This window comes from Arachis stenosperma, chromosome 5 (genome assembly GCF_014773155.1).
Source record: "Arachis stenosperma cultivar V10309 chromosome 5, arast.V10309.gnm1.PFL2, whole genome shotgun sequence".
Taxonomy (NCBI): Eukaryota; Viridiplantae; Streptophyta; class Magnoliopsida; order Fabales; family Fabaceae; genus Arachis; species Arachis stenosperma.
The window spans coordinates 37418772-37435238 of record NC_080381.1 but is presented as its reverse complement, the minus strand read 5'-3'; the positions used below and the strand labels follow the sequence as shown (position 1 = coordinate 37435238).

The 16467-nt window shown below is 37.1% G+C and overlaps 2 long non-coding RNA genes across 2 annotated transcripts; both read left to right on the top strand.

The window, feature by feature from the left end:
- The first annotated feature begins 136 nt into the window (after nt 1-136).
- LOC130983288 (uncharacterized) lies at nt 137-4845 on the top strand. Its single transcript, XR_009087308.1, has 4 exons — nt 137-989; nt 1062-1164; nt 1278-1392; nt 3866-4845. It is a non-coding gene; the product is annotated as an uncharacterized LOC130983288 (long non-coding RNA).
- Nucleotides 4846-7561: 2716 nt separating this feature from the next.
- LOC130979660 (uncharacterized) lies at nt 7562-12032 on the top strand. Its single transcript, XR_009086705.1, has 3 exons — nt 7562-8595; nt 8709-8823; nt 11296-12032. It is a non-coding gene; the product is annotated as an uncharacterized LOC130979660 (long non-coding RNA).
- Nucleotides 12033-16467: the final 4435 nt, after the last annotated feature.

Sequence of the window (16467 nt, the reverse complement as noted above, 5' to 3'; positions counted from 1 at the left end):
TAAGTAATATTTTAAATATTATTACTGCTATTTTGAAAAATGAAGAAATTAAATATATTATTTCTAATTTTTGGATTTGGGCATTTTATTGAAAATAATTTGTGAAATTGATGAACAAATAGTATTTTCTATGTACAAATAGTGTTGGATTTAATTTGGGTTTCAATTACTATATTATTCCCAATTTTATGTGAAATTACCAATATGCCCCTAACCCTAATTATTTTGAAAAAGAAATGAAACCCTAAAACCCTACCCGGTAACCCGTTGCTCCCCCATGCCCCAGCAGCCATAACACACACGGTTTTCTTCCTCTCTTTCCAAGAAAAGGGAAGGAGCAGAGGCAGAAAAATGAAATTTAGGGAGAAGGAAGGAGGGTTTGCCGGCGTGGAGGGGGAAGGGGGCTCACCGCACCGCTAGTCGTCCTCACCACAAGCTGCGTTCCACAGCCGCCCGTCGCATCCTCCCTGTGCCGTCCTTCACGCCATCGCCGCCGTTGCTAGCCGAAGGGAGAAGAAGGATCTGTCCGCGCCGTCACCATGCGGTAGCTGAGCTATGCCATCGCCGCCATCTTGCCTCTGCCGGCGAGCACGAAGAGAGAGGGAAATGGGAGTTTGCACAGCAGAGAGGGAGAGCGCGACAGGGGAGACCATCGCCGCCTGGATCGCCGTCGTCGGGCCTCCTTGCCGTCGCCAGTCCTGCTTGTTTTGTCGCCGGGAAACTCGTCGCCGTTGGGGTTGCACCGCCGCTGTTCCTGCTGTGGCTGGTGTCGCACCAGAGAACCATCATCGCAGGTTGAGGCTAACCCTTTTTGCTGTCGTTCATCGTTGCTGCAGCTGACTTGCGGCTGTTGGATCTGATCGGAGAGGTGGGTGGTGATGGCGGTGGATGTTGGTGCTGGTTAGCGCGTCACTGCTGCTGGCTGTTTTGAGCTGCTCTGCCGTCTCTGCCACCGGATAATGTAGCTTAGTCGCCGGAAAAGTTTGCCGGTAAGGATTTAATTGGGGTTTCTGTCCTTTTTGAATTCTGAGAATACTATAGTCACTGCGTGTTGGTTTCAGTTGTCGTGATCGGAATTTGTCGCCGCTGCCGCTTGAGGTGGCTGCCGCTGAACCGGTTCAGAGACCGCCGCTATTTCGGATCAGCCGCTCTTTCTTCGGTTCGGTAAGCGTTTTGTTTGGAAGAGTCCTTTAATCGCTGCTTTATTATCATACACTGACGTTTGGCGGCGTTAATTGCTATACGATTGAGTTTTGGTTGTTGTATGTTGCGATTAGAGTTGTTGAGACTGTTGCGAAAGTGGCTTGGAGCTGAGGTTTTGGTTGCCGGTGATTTCGAGTCGAGGCGGAAAGGATTCTGTGACGCGTTTGGGCTATGGTTTTGTGTTTTGAGGTAGGGGCGCTTTCCAAAAACTATAGTTTACTATTGGAATTATTACATATGGATACTGATGTGAGATATTGTGTATTTAGTGATTGTATCTGCCTTATGTATTATTTGATTGACTCGAATGATTATGGATGTTGGTTTGGCTGAATTTGTTGTGCGGCTTGTGAAATGTAATGTTTGAAGTTGATTCTTTAAAGTTCTGAATCTGAGTTTAATCCGTTGAGGATTGATTTGATTTGAGCCAATTATTTTAATGATGTGGAAAGTCGAATGCACTTTTGAATTCAACTTGGTTTATTTTAATTGATTTGGTTTTGGACAAATGATTTGTTAATGAACCATTTCTTTAAAGCTTTGGAAATGAGTTATATTGATTGATATTGAGTTGATTTTGAAATGATTTCCTTGAGATACGCCACTGAGGCGATTGTTGGATTTAGCTTGCTTTAAATTGATTTCTGGTTTTGAGCTGTTGAAAAGGAATGAGAAATGGTTTAGTTGGGACCCGAACCGGGTGGCAAAAGTCCAAGTTTTAGGGGAGGTTCTGCCGAAATTTCTATAAAATCTTAGTCTTGTTTGAAAGGTTATTTAAAAAGAGTTGGATTTGAGAAATTGTATTATTTGATTTATTAAGAGGATATTTATGTTTTCAAGCTTAATTTATTTGATGAACCTTATACGTTGAGTTCGACTTATTTAGAGCTGAACTATTTTTACCGTTTGAATCACTGAAGGAAAGAATGATGCTCTAATATTGATTTCAATATAAAAAGGAGTTTTTAGTGATTTTAAAGGAATCTAGACTTTTAATTGAGTAATTAAGTTTGAGGCATTTTGGAAGAGTTGGAAAAATGGATTCCAAAAAGAAACCTGAAAGTGGTTTGATTTGAATGAACCGGTTCCGTTTCAAATGAGTTGATTTTTGGACCGGGTTGGAACTTGTGATTTTGTATGATCGGTTTTATAATAAATTCAGTTTTATTTACTTGAACCGAGGATTTATGATTTTGAGAGTTTCAATGAATTTTAAGGAGTTTATATAAGTTGACCTTCCCTAAAGACTTGGGACTCTGCCGAGAAACTTTTGTTATAAAAATCCCATTGTTGGATGGGTGATTTTGAATGCTTTGAAATAAGTCCTTAACTTGCCATGGTTTTGGAAGTTTTGGAAAGAGAACGCCGAGAGTGGCTTTGTTTTAAAAAGGGAATTCACTTTGAGTAAAATTTGGCTTATGAGCCTGAGATGATTTGAGAAATGAGATCCTTTAAAGCCAAGGCTGAAAAGAGTTGAAATTTGATTTCAAAGTGAAATGGCTTGAGAAAAGTGATTTATGGCTTAAATGCCGGTTTTATGAATTTGATGATGTTGAATATGGAAGTGCTGTTTTGTTATGGGCCGAAAAGGCTGTGTATGATTATGAATATTGGCTGGTTCTGGATTGAACCGTGAGCCGGAATAGTTGTGTATGGTATTGTTTTATGGCTGATTGCCGAATGAGTTGTGGGCCGTATGGCTGACTATGAATTATGAATTTAAGCCGGATGGCTGAGATGGATGTTGATCCATGGTTAGAACTGAATGAATATATGCTTGAGATACCTGGGCAGTAGCAAGGGTTGTGGTTCGTCCCGCTTGCTCCGGGTTAATGCTTGAGATACCTGGGTAGTAGCAAGGGTTGTGGTTCGTCCCACTTGCTCCAGGTCAGAGATTGTGACGCCTGGGTAGTAGCCGCAGTAGTGGTTGTTCCACTGGCTCCAGGTTGAGCTGTTAAACACCCGCCTGGGTAGTAGCCGCAGTAGTGGTTGTTCCACTGGCTCTGGGCTGAGCGGGTAGTAGCAAGGAGGTTGTAGCTCAAACCTACTTGCTCCGCAAGGGGTGTTTCTGTCCATGGTTAGCTACCAGGACGTGTCGGGTTGGCTATATAACCGACAGATGATATCATCAGCCACTAGGGACAGGCATGCATCATATGCATCTATGTGACATTGTTTGGGTATGCATATTGTACTTGGTTTGCCTACATGATTAACTGCTAATTGTTCTACTTGCAATAACTGTTTGTTTGTGTCTGCATCTTCCTACTTGTGTTTGCATCTGGAACTCTGTTGGATTGTGGTGGATTAGTTGTGGTTGGATTGTTTGGGCCTAGGGCCGTGGTTGAATGAGATGGACCGATGGTTGATTTCGGTTTTGTGGTTCTGGTTTGGAATAAGATATGAAAGGTTATTTTGGTTCAGTATAGATAAACCTTTTTGAAATGCTTTGATGTTTTGAGAATTGAACAGTTCCTCTTTCAGAAAAGATTTTTGTCCTTACTTTCATTGTAACTGTTGTTTTTGAAAAGAGGCATAAGATGGTTATTAATCACTGGTACGGTTTATCTTCATGTATCCTATTACAGTAATTCCCAAAAACCCTCTACTGAGAACCCTTTCGAGGATGATGTTCTCACCCCTTACATTTTTCCCCTTTCAGGATATGGGCGCAGAAGTTACGAAGAATTTATTTAGTTATTGTTGTGATGTTCTGTATTGTTTTGGATTATTAGTTATTGTACCCTCGCCTTTATCTTGATATATTCTGTAAGAGGGATAGGAATTGTATTGGTTACTGTTTGTAATATCATTTATATATATGTATGTATATATATGGATGTGCTCTTTATGAGTTTCTGTAAGTTGTATGGTATGTATGGATATTCGTTGTATAGCAAAAGTAGTTTTGGGAGCGGTATTGCGGTTTAAAGTTTTAAACAGGCTCATATTTTAGTATCAAATAGCATAAGTGTCATCGTAATGTCCGAGCTATCAGAGTTGCGCAGCCGGAAGCGTGAGCTTTGGTAGTTAGGGTGTTACATTATGGTATCAGAGCAGTTCTTCCTGTAGAGCCTGAGGAATGGACTGACTATGCTTCGATTGCATGCTCTGGGCGTTTGTCATGTATTAGGTCTTGTCGAATGATGAGAATTAGAGCTTTATGCACATGACGATCTATTGATTTAATGCTGTTAGTCTCGCATTGCATAATTCTTGGTATTAAGTTTGGCCGGCTTAATACTAGTGAATTATGTATATGAGAGCACTAATGGGTTATCATAGATGGTATACGAGTTTTGAGTTAAGCGAATCGCGGGTTCTGGGAACGTTGAAACTATTTCTCGAGGCTATTCAGTTGTGTGTTTTGGAATTTGTTCGAGTCGACCTGTTCTTTCATGTCCTAACTTGAAATTCTTGTTTGCTACTCCTCTTGAAAAGTAGTTTGATGTTTCTACTCTATTCCTTTATTCATATGCATTCTTGTTTGATCCTAAGTGCATATGCTTGTTTGAGATCCTTGTTGTATCTATCTTTCTCTGTTTGAGTTCTTTTGATTCACGTATCCTTTGATATAGCTTTGAACTTGTCTTAATGCACTGTGCCTTTTTAAGTCCGGATTTCGAGTCCATTCTTATAGAAATTTGTTGATTCGGTTCTTATCTTATTTGACAGTGATTACAGCCAAGTTTGAGATTTTGAGATTTTGTGAAGATTGCTATTTAATAGATATATACTTTTCTATATATGAGACTTTGAAATTATTTATACGGTTTAACAACTATTTCTTTCTAATATCTTGCCTGTACTTTTACTGGTTTACACAATTGCACTTACTTTAAAAGTAAATTTGACTTTCTAGTAATTTTACTATAGTTCCAATGGACATCTTTATTTGATTGTGTATTTGGATATTTTTTTAAATTCTGGAAAGAAAGGATTTTTTTTTGCTTTTATTCCAGTTGAGTTTCGTTTGATCAATTTCACTTAATTCATTTTAATTTGAGTCTGGTTTAGCATACTACATGGTTTATGTCATTGTTGTTCTTTTGAAAATGTTGGACTCATAGCTTTCTTCTTATGAAAGGACTGATTCCTTCTTAAGCTTTTCACCTCTATGGATGTCATATGTGATTCTGTTTTTAACTAATCTTTTACATCTTGTGAACATTACCATTGATCTTGGTTTGTACTCTCTTGTGAATCTCGCTCTTATGTGAGTCAGCTTGATTTGTTTCAATTTCGTGCATCGTCTATCCTCTCATTGTCCTTACAAGAGTTTTTAATCAAAGATTTATCCTTGGAAAAATTTCTAATGATTGATTGGTCTTTTCCTAAGGCTTAGTATTCTTTTGGATCAATGGAAAGCTTGTTTGATGACTCATGCCTAGTGAATCTTGTTTGAACTACTTTGGTTTAAGATTCTTTCTTGTATGGCTTGACTCCTTCTTAAGTACATCCTAATATTCTTGAATATCCTTTTGGAAATGGTGATTTCAAGTATACTTTTGGAGTCTTGTTTTAAACTTTTAAGGAAGTTTTGAATTCGCTTTGAGTAAATTCTAAACGGAATTTATTTTCTGTTGCTTGATTAAGATTGAAACCATTGTTCAATTTTGACGAAATTAATTTAAAGTTGGCATGCGCTATTTTAAATGAAGTTCTGAAAAGTTTCCTTGCTTAATGGAAATCTGTGCGTTTGTAACACATCACTTGTTTTCTTACCAAATTGTAAGCAAAATTTTATCTCGGAATTTATTTTCTAAAGAGAGTTTAACTTCCTCTTTTGTCCTCGCAATAAATGTTATACACGCTTGTTTGAATATGGATTTTTAGGATTTTTGAACGAGCATTTGATTTCTCTTCCGAGTTTTATGATTGCTTTTGGTTAAGTTGTGCATCTAATTATCTTTCTAAAATATTTGGGGAAATGTTTTAGCTCTTAGCCAAACTTGTGTGCATTTTGTTTTCAAAACTTTACATGGTCTACTTCGACATGAAATTGTATTAAAGCAAAGCCACGTTTATGCTTTTGTTACTCTCTTGAAGAATGGTTGTTGCTTAACTTTTCTTTCAGATTGCGAGATGATTTTCTGTAAGTTTTCGATTCTTTTACAAACAGAGTATTCAGAAGTATTTTAATTATGCTTTTGAGTTCTGTGAGTTTTGTCTTGGGTCTGAGATATTTTTTTTTCTGTAAATCTCATACTTCTTCGACTCAGCTTGAATTTGTTTCAAAATAATGCAATGATTTTCTTCTTATTGATCCTATTGGATTTCCTTGATCCGAGGTTGTCTTCAAAGTTGTCAATTGAATTGAGTCTAGCAAACTTCATTGCTTGAGTATCCTTGTTTATTTGGAATTGGATACATTCTCTCAAATCTTTGAGTACTATCTTTGACATTTGACTCTCCTTTTTAAATCTTGTATCCTTCTGAGTAGACTCGAGAATTGTTTTGATATCACGTGCGACTTGTGGACGTAGTAACGCGATACGTTAGTTCTTTAAGACGTGATGTGTATACGGAAGTTGAAGCGGTAGGTGTGCAACGTATGAGTTGTGGGTGTTTTGTTCCTTGCGAACGGATTTACAGTCGCAAGGCTTGGATTGAGTATGGGATTGTAAAGTGCTTGCTGGAGTTGGAAAGTTGAAACTTTGAGGTTGATATGAGATTAGTATGCGGAGGTTAAGCACGTCGTTTTAACTCCATCCTGCTTGATAGCCTTTGATGCCTTGCCCTTCTACCACATGATTGACCCATGTTATCTTTTACATTGAGCCTACCTTGTAACGTTTGCTTTGCAATCACACTCCTACCTTTACATCCTTATGCTTATGACAATCAAAGTATTTGAAAATCGTATATATGATTATATTTTGAGATATTTTTGCTTCTTCCGTAAATGGGTTCAAGGGTGAACTGTTATGGAATTTCTTTCATTTTGTATCAATTTTCGAGGGCGAAAATTTTTATAAGGTGGGTAGAATGTAAGACCCAAAACCTTTGAAAAGTCTTTTTATGAGTAAGTCTCAAATCATATAGCTATTTATAGCCTTAATTTCAGAAATTATTTCATTAGAGATAATTAAGGCAATTTTTAATTTATTGGATTTGAGACGAGTCATGATTATTATCCAATTTTATAATTATTGGATTATTTTCTATATTTAAATCATATGGTTGGTAGTTGTGAAATAATAAGGATTTTATAAGATTTGGATTAGATAAGTAATATTTTAAATATTATTACTGCTATTTTGAAAAATGAAGAAATTAAATATATTATTTCTAATTTTTGGATTTGGGCATTTTATTGAAAATAATTTGTGAAATTGATGAACAAATAGTATTTTCTATGTACAAATAGTGTTGGATTTAATTTGGGTTTCAATTACTATATTATTCCCAATTTTATGTGAAATTACCAATATGCCCCTAACCCTAATTATTTTGAAAAAGAAATGAAACCCTAAAACCCTACCCGGTAACCCGTTGCTCCCCCATGCCCCAGCAGCCATAACACACACGGTTTTCTTCCTCTCTTTCCAAGAAAAGGGAAGGAGCAGAGGCAGAAAAATGAAATTTAGGGAGAAGGAAGGAGGGTTTGCCGGCGTGGAGGGGGAAGGGGGCTCACCGCACCGCTAGTCGTCCTCACCACAAGCTGCGTTCCACAGCCGCCCGTCGCATCCTCCCTGTGCCGTCCTTCACGCCATCGCCGCCGTTGCTAGCCGAAGGGAGAAGAAGGATCTGTCCGCGCCGTCACCATGCGGTAGCTGAGCTATGCCATCGCCGCCATCTTGCCTCTGCCGGCGAGCACGAAGAGAGAGGGAGATGGGAGTTTGCACAGCAGAGAGGGAGAGCGCGACAGGGGAGACCATCGCCGCCTGGATCGCCGTCGTCGGGCCTCCTTGCCGTCGCCAGTCCTGCTTGTTTTGTCGCCGGGAAACTCGTCGCCGTTGGGGTTGCACCGCCGCTGTTCCTGCTGTGGCTGGTGTCGCACCAGAGAACCATCATCGCAGGTTGAGGCTAACCCTTTTTGCTGTCGTTCATCGTTGCTGCAGCTGACTTGCGGCTGTTGGATCTGATCGGAGAGGTGGGTGGTGATGGCGGTGGATGTTGGTGCTGGTTAGCGCGTTACTGCTGCTGGCTGTTTTGAGCTGCTCTGCCGTCTCTGCCACCGGATAATGTAGCTTAGTCGCCGGAAAAGTTTGCCGATAAGGATTTAATTGGGGTTTCTGTCCTTTTTGAATTCTGAGAATACTATAGTCACTGCGTGTTGGTTTCAGTTGTCGTGATCGGAATTTGTCGCCGCTGCCGCTTGAGGTGGCTGCCGCTGAACCGGTTCAGAGACCGCCGCTATTTCGGATCAGCCGCTCTTTCTTCGGTTCGGTAAGCGTTTTGTTTGGAAGAGTCCTTTAATCGCTGCTTTATTATCATACACTGACGTTTGGCGGCGTTAATTGCTATACGATTGAGTTTTGGTTGTTGTATGTTGCGATTAGAGTTGTTGAGACTGTTGCGAAAGTGGCTTGGAGCTGAGGTTTTGGTTGCCGGTGATTTCGAGTCGAGGCGGAAAGGATTCTGTGACGCGTTTGGGCTATGGTTTTGTGTTTTGAGGTAGGGGCGCTTTCCAAAAACTATAGTTTACTATTGGAATTATTACATATGGATACTGATGTGAGATATTGTGTATTTAGTGATTGTATCTGCCTTATGTATTATTTGATTGACTCGAATGATTATGGATGTTGGTTTGGCTGAATTTGTTGTGCGGCTTGTGAAATGTAATGTTTGAAGTTGATTCTTTAAAGTTCTGAATCTGAGTTTAATCCGTTGAGGATTGATTTGATTTGAGCCAATTATTTTAATGATGTGGAAAGTCGAATGCACTTTTGAATTCAACTTGGTTTATTTTAATTGATTTGGTTTTGGACAAATGATTTGTTAATGAACCATTTCTTTAAAGTTTTGGAAATGAGTTATATTGATTGATATTGAGTTGATTTTGAAATGATTTCCTTGAGATACGCCACTGAGGCGATTGTTGGATTTAGCTTGCTTTAAATTGATTTCTGGTTTTGAGCTGTTGAAAAGGAATGAGAAATGGTTTAGTTGGGACCCGAACCGGGTGGCAAAAGTCCAAGTTTTAGGGGAGGTTCTGCCGAAATTTCTATAAAATCTTAGTCTTGTTTGAAAGGTTATTTAAAAAGAGTTGGATTTGAGAAATTGTATTATTTGATTTATTAAGAGGATATTTATGTTTTCAAGCTTAATTTATTTGATGAACCTTATACGTTGAGTTCGACTTATTTAGAGCTGAACTATTTTTACCGTTTGAATCACTGAAGGAAAGAATGATGCTCTAATATTGATTTCAATATAAAAAGGAGTTTTTAGTGATTTTAAAGGAATCTAGACTTTTAATTGAGTAATTAAGTTTGAGGCATTTTGGAAGAGTTTGAAAAATGGATTCCAAAAAGAAACCTGAAAGTGGTTTGATTTGAATGAACCGGTTCCGTTTCAAATGAGTTGATTTTTGGACCGGGTTGGAACTTGTGATTTTGTATGATCGGTTTTATAATAAATTCAGTTTTATTTACTTGAACCGAGGATTTATGATTTTGAGAGTTTCAATGAATTTTAAGGAGTTTATATAAGTTGACCTTCCCTAAAGACTTGGGACTCTGCCGAGAAACTTTTGTTATAAAAATCCCATTGTTGGATGGGTGATTTTGAATGCTTTGAAATAAGTCCTTAACTTGCCATGGTTTTGGAAGTTTTGGAAAGAGAACGCCGAGAGTGGCTTTGTTTTAAAAAGGGAATTCACTTTGAGTAAAATTTGGCTTATGAGCCTGAGATGATTTGAGAAATGAGATCCTTTAAAGCCAAGGCTGAAAAGAGTTGAAATTTGATTTCAAAGTGAAATGGCTTGAGAAAAGTGATTTATGGCTTAAATGCCGGTTTTATGAATTTGATGATGTTGAATATGGAAGTGCTGTTTGTTATGGGCCGAAAAGGCTGTGTATGATTATGAATATTGGCTGGTTCTGGATTGAACCGTGAGCCGGAATAGTTGTGTATGGTATTGTTTTATGGCTGATTGCCGAATGAGTTGTGGGCCGTATGGCTGACTATGAATTATGAATTTAAGCCGGATGGCTGAGATGGATGTTGATCCATGGTTAGAACTGAATGAATATATGCTTGAGATACCTGGGCAGTAGCAAGGGTTGTGGTTCGTCCCGCTTGCTCCGGGTTAATGCTTGAGATACCTGGGTAGTAGCAAGGGTTGTGGTTCGTCCCACTTGCTCCAGGTCAGAGATTGTGACGCCTGGGTAGTAGCCGCAGTAGTGGTTGTTCCACTGGCTCCAGGTTGAGCTGTTAAACACCCGCCTGGGTAGTAGCCGCAGTAGTGGTTGTTCCACTGGCTCTGGGCTGAGCGGGTAGTAGCAAGGAGGTTGTAGCTCAAACCTACTTGCTCCGCAAGGGGTGTTTCTGTCCATGGTTAGCTACCAGGACGTGTCGGGTTGGCTATATAACCGACAGATGATATCATCAGCCACTAGGGACAGGCATGCATCATATGCATCTATGTGACATTGTTTGGGTATGCATATTGTACTTGGTTTGCCTACATGATTAACTGCTAATTGTTCTACTTGCAATAACTGTTTGTTTGTGTCTGCATCTTCCTACTTGTGTTTGCATCTGGAACTCTGTTGGATTGTGGTGGATTGGTTGTGGTTGGATTGTTTGGGCCTAGGGCCGTGGTTGAATGAGATGGACCGATGGTTGATTTCGGTTTTGTGGTTCTGGTTTGGAATAAGATATGAAAGGTTATTTTGGTTCAGTATAGATAAACCTTTTTGAAATGCTTTGATGTTTTGAGAATTGAACAGTTCCTCTTTCAGAAAAGATTTTTGTCCTTACTTTCATTGTAACTGTTGTTTTTGAAAAGAGGCATAAGATGGTTATTAATCACTGGTACGGTTTATCTTCATGTATCCTATTACAGTAATTCCCAAAAACCCTCTACTGAGAACCCTTTCGAGGATGATGTTCTCACCCCTTACATTTTTCCCCTTTCAGGATATGGGCGCAGAAGTTACGAAGAATTTATTTAGTTATTGTTGTGATGTTCTGTATTGTTTTGGATTATTAGTTATTGTACCCTCGCCTTTATCTTGATATATTCTGTAAGAGGGATAGGAATTGTATTGGTTACTGTTTGTAATATCATTTATATATATGTATGTATATATATATGGATGTGCTCTTTATGAGTTTCTGTAAGTTGTATGGTATGTATGGATATTCGTTGTATAGCAAAAGTAGTTTTGGGAGCGGTATTGCGGTTTAAAGTTTTAAACAGGCTCATATTTTAGTATCAAATAGCATAAGTGTCATCGTAATGTCCGAGCTATCAGAGTTGCGCAGCCGGAAGCGTGAGCTTTGGTAGTTAGGGTGTTACAAAAATAGTATAAAATATAATTTTATTTGTGTTTTAAGTAAAAAATATGTGTCTTACCTTTTTGAAGAGACACAAATTACATATATTTTATGAATATTCATATGTAACTGTATCTCTCTTAATTTTGTGTCTTAATAATCAAACAGCAAACTTTAAATCCTAAACCTTAAATATGTATATTCGTGTCCATGTTTTTATGTCTTGTGTTCAAAAAGACAAAAACAAATGTTACCCAGTATCACGATACGACAGTGACGAGATGAACAGTAAAATGAGGTTGAGTACTTCAAACTTATAAAAAATGTGATGAATAAAATTGAAAAAAAAAATTAAAAATATTTTTAATTTTTTTTAAACATTGTTGACAAAAAATAAATAAATTATACATATATATAAAAGATCATAATCCATCAAACATTTTAATTTTTATCATAAAAACAGTTAATCTCATGCAATAAAAAAAGCAATCAAATTCGTTTATGTATAAAATTAATTTAATTATTTTTAATGTTTAAATTAAAATATTTATTTAAAAATAATTTATAAATTGATAAATAAATAATATTTTTATATATAATTATTATTAAATCAAAATAAATTTTTTAATTATTACATTATTTTTATTTTTATTAAAAATTACCAACCTAACCCTCGTCTTTTTCTCCAAAACAAAATCCTAATTTTACCCACTCATATTTCATCCCACACCCACACCCACACCCACACCCTTCCTTTTCCCTCAGCAGCCGCCGAAATCCTCCTCCCCTCACAACACCCTGACGCACAAACACACACACATGACACCGGCGAAGAAAGAAGATAAGGAAAGGAAGATGAGGACGACGCCGGCGGAGGGGCATCGTCGTCGCCGTCGTTGAGGGAAACTTAGGAAGAAGACGCGACCCAGTAACACGCGAGGAAGGGGGAGAAGCTTTCGCCGCCGTCACGCCTTGCTGCTACCGGCTCCGTCGCGTCTGTCGTCGCCATTGGTTGAGTTCGTCGCCGTCGTTGTCGCTGGTCTGGAAGGAAGAGAGGGAGACGGTGCTGTTCAGTGGGGGAGGAAGAACTGCGACGACGAAGGGGAGCAGGAGTCTGTCGCCGTCCCACACCGCCGTTGAAGTTAGCCTCGTCGCCGTCGAACTCGTCAGAAGCTGCTACCGTCGTCGTTTTGGTCTGACCGAAGAAGAGGAGGTGACGGTGGTGGATGTTGGCGCTGCTGCTTGCGACAACAAGCGGCTTCGTCGCCGCTGAGCTCTTTGCCTCCGTCCTGCTCGTCAGAAGTCATCATTGGAGCTGCAGTTGCTCCATTTCTTGGTTCTTCTCTAAGTAGTAAGTTATTTTGTTCCGAAAATCCGTTAAGTCGCTATTCCGTTATATGTTGCTGAGGTTTTTGCGGCGCAATTGTTATGGAGTTGAGTTTCGGTTCTTGCTTGTAATAAAAAATATTAACCACTAATTACAAGCTCGTTAATATTAATAATCAATTATGATTAATATCAATATCAATAATTATTTTTTATAATTATTTTTTGTACTACTAAAGGCTATATATAGTGTTTTTCTTTTTTGTAGAATAAAAAAGATTGTGATTCATAACATTTTTGTAAAGTTATACCGTATAGACATAAGATTAATTAGATAACAAATTGAATTTTAATTAATATGTTTTATTTTCTGCTCATATTTTTTATTAATTATTTTATTTTTTATATTTACAGTAATATTGAATGTAAAAAAGAAAAAAATAATATTGAATGTTATCTGTTTTATTTATTTAGATTCATAATTAAATTTGATATAATTATAGCAAGTATTTAGGATTAATAATAACATGATAGTATAATTTTAAGTTGTATAATATAATAAAAAAATGTAGCAATTTATGTATGCTTCCTATATAGCAATAATATTATATATATTTATATATCTCCTCTTTTAGCTCTTTTCTAAAAATATTGGCATATAATTAATGTCGATAACATATATATTCAGTAAGTATCTCCATTGAAAATATTTGTTAACTATTACCATGTAATCGTGTATAATTAGTGTGTATATATATATATATATATATATATATATATATATATATATAAGGATTAATAGTGAATTGTTACAATTATTTATCATCTAGAAAATTCGTACCTCAGACATAGAACTTCTTCTTTTTATTATTTTTCATACTTAAGGGATACTAACTACGATTCTATCAACAGTATTACCTATGATAGATTATGTAATGAAAAAGTTTGAAAAATAAAGATAAGAATTATAAGGTTATGAAAAGTCTCATCTAAATTTGACAAAAACAACACGACTTACATAGAAATGGTTCTTATGGATGATAAGGTAAGTTGATTATTTTCCATGATTCTTTCAGGTGATGCTAGGTCCATTTTATAAATATTTTTTGTTTATATTTTAAGTTTATTTGATAAATAAACCCTTGCACGAATTAAAGACAGTGCGATTTTATAGATTTATAAATGAGTGCTAATAGCCTTTATATTTAATTTGTTTTAGAGTGTGATAATAGCCAATATGTTTGTTGGTAGATTTAACTATTATTATATTATTTATGATCACATTCAGTATATATGTCTGATTTATTGAACAAAGTGGATTACTAAAATCGATTAATAACTATTTCAGAGTTAATTTAATTAATACTAAATTTAAAAAAAAACAATGCATAACATATTATTTTTTTATTAATCAAATTATTATAATTTAAATTAATTTTAAAAAATAATTTAAAATTATAATTTCAATCTTATCACGTGCATTGCACGGATAATTACACTTGTATTAACATAATAATAATAATTTAACTATTTTTACTTATACAGAATAATGACTCTATTAATTATTACTATTTACTTATCCCACTCCTGCAACAAACACAGAGTTTGTCTCCTTTTAATAAAGTCACACATCATATTATGCAACTCTTAATTAGAGAACCATGCCACCATAATAGTTTCATCTTCTTACACGTGTCTTCTACCTGTATAGAAGGAATCTTTTTGCACCATAAAATTGCCTTTATTATTATTACTATTATCTGATATTATAGTTAGCTTATTATTGTTGTCTTTGTTGTTGTGTTAATGCTGTTTAGGGATGCCATATGTGCATACTTGTGCTGCATTGGCAAGGGCTGGTAAAAGACCAGATGAGTTTTGTCATCAGTGGTTGCCAATGGAAGTATATAATAACACATATGCCTTCTATATCAATCCAATTTCAGGTCAAGCACTATGGAAAAAGTTACCATATAACAGACTACAAACACTAAAGTTTAGAAAGAAGCCAGGTCCACTTAAAAAAAGAAGAAAGGATGCATATGAGGAGCCAAGTGGGAGTAAGAAGCAGAAGACTAAGATGAAAAGAATTTATAAAAAAGATTGTTGTCGTTATTGTGGTGAATCACGACACACCAAAAGAAACTCTGCAAAGAGAGCTGCTGATGAGGAGGCTATTGCTGCTGTTAATGGTGGTGAAGGTGAGGCCAAATCTGCTCTAGATGGTAAAGGTCAGGCTAATGATGACTCGATGGAGGAGTCGTGAATTAGTTGTGGTATCCTGTACTGTAACCGGTACTTGATCATTGGGTAGTACCCGACCTGAGTAAAGTTGTAGTGATCCTTCCTACCGAAAAGGTTGGAAAGTCTCGGAGGCTGAAAGCCGAGGATGGGAATATGGCTGACTCAGAATTGACATAATAAAAACGGCCCAACTTCATCACCAAAGGAAGGAAGAGCTTTGCCCATTCGAATTATCAAGATCCGGCTACCCAAGTAAGAAAGATTTCTAATAACAAAAAAAGCGAGGAGAGCGGTCTACAAGAGTAAGTGAATGGTTAATTCACTCAAGTCTTTCTTGGAAGTGGAAAACCAAAAGATGCTATGCTGCCTACCAAAGAACGCATGGATAAGTGGGTGAGCAAGCGAAGCCCCAGGTTCAGAAAGAATAGTAGGTACCGGAGTAGTAGATACCTGAATGATTCTTGAGCTGCGCTAGCCACACTTGTCCCACAATCCCCCACTGAAATTCAGCTTGAACTCAGTCAACTACCTTAGCAGAAACCGATGACTCTCAATAGGTTCACAAAATTAGATGACATTTATTTTATTATAGGCATGTTCTTATCCAGTTTACTAACTATTTTAGATGTTTTCACTAATAGGTTTTGTCCTCTCCTGTGAGGCCACCAAAACTCCCTCCCAAAAGGAAGTTATCTGTTGAGTTAAGAAATTAACTAATTTAATTGATGATGACAAATATTATTTAATTGGGTGATTAATTTGTTTTGAATGTGTTTGGTTAAGTGTTGCAAGTCATAAATCAAAGAATCAACATCCCAATTGGAAGGAAACAAAAACCAGTTTATTGGTGAATATCTAACCAACAAAGCCCAAAGTCACTAAGCAAAGAAACCAAATGGGCTAAGAAGTAAAAGAAGAAAATTCAAGCCCAAGTTGATCCTACCAAACTTCTCATACAAGATTGATGTCTTCACTTTCTTTTATTGCTTTGGTTAGCAATAAAACAAAAGAAAAAAAGCTATTGGCCCAAGGAAATAAATGAGCCCATATTCACAAGCAAGCCCATTAGGTGATCCAAGTCCATTCCTTATCTAACTTAGTGGCTAACCAAGTAACTAAAGTTCATTTGCATCTGAACTAATCCCTTCTCCACTGAACCAACTCTCTGTTCTCGTTCTTCTCTTCTCTCACCCACGCATGACAATATGGCTATGTTAGGGTTCACATCCTAGAAGAAAAAAA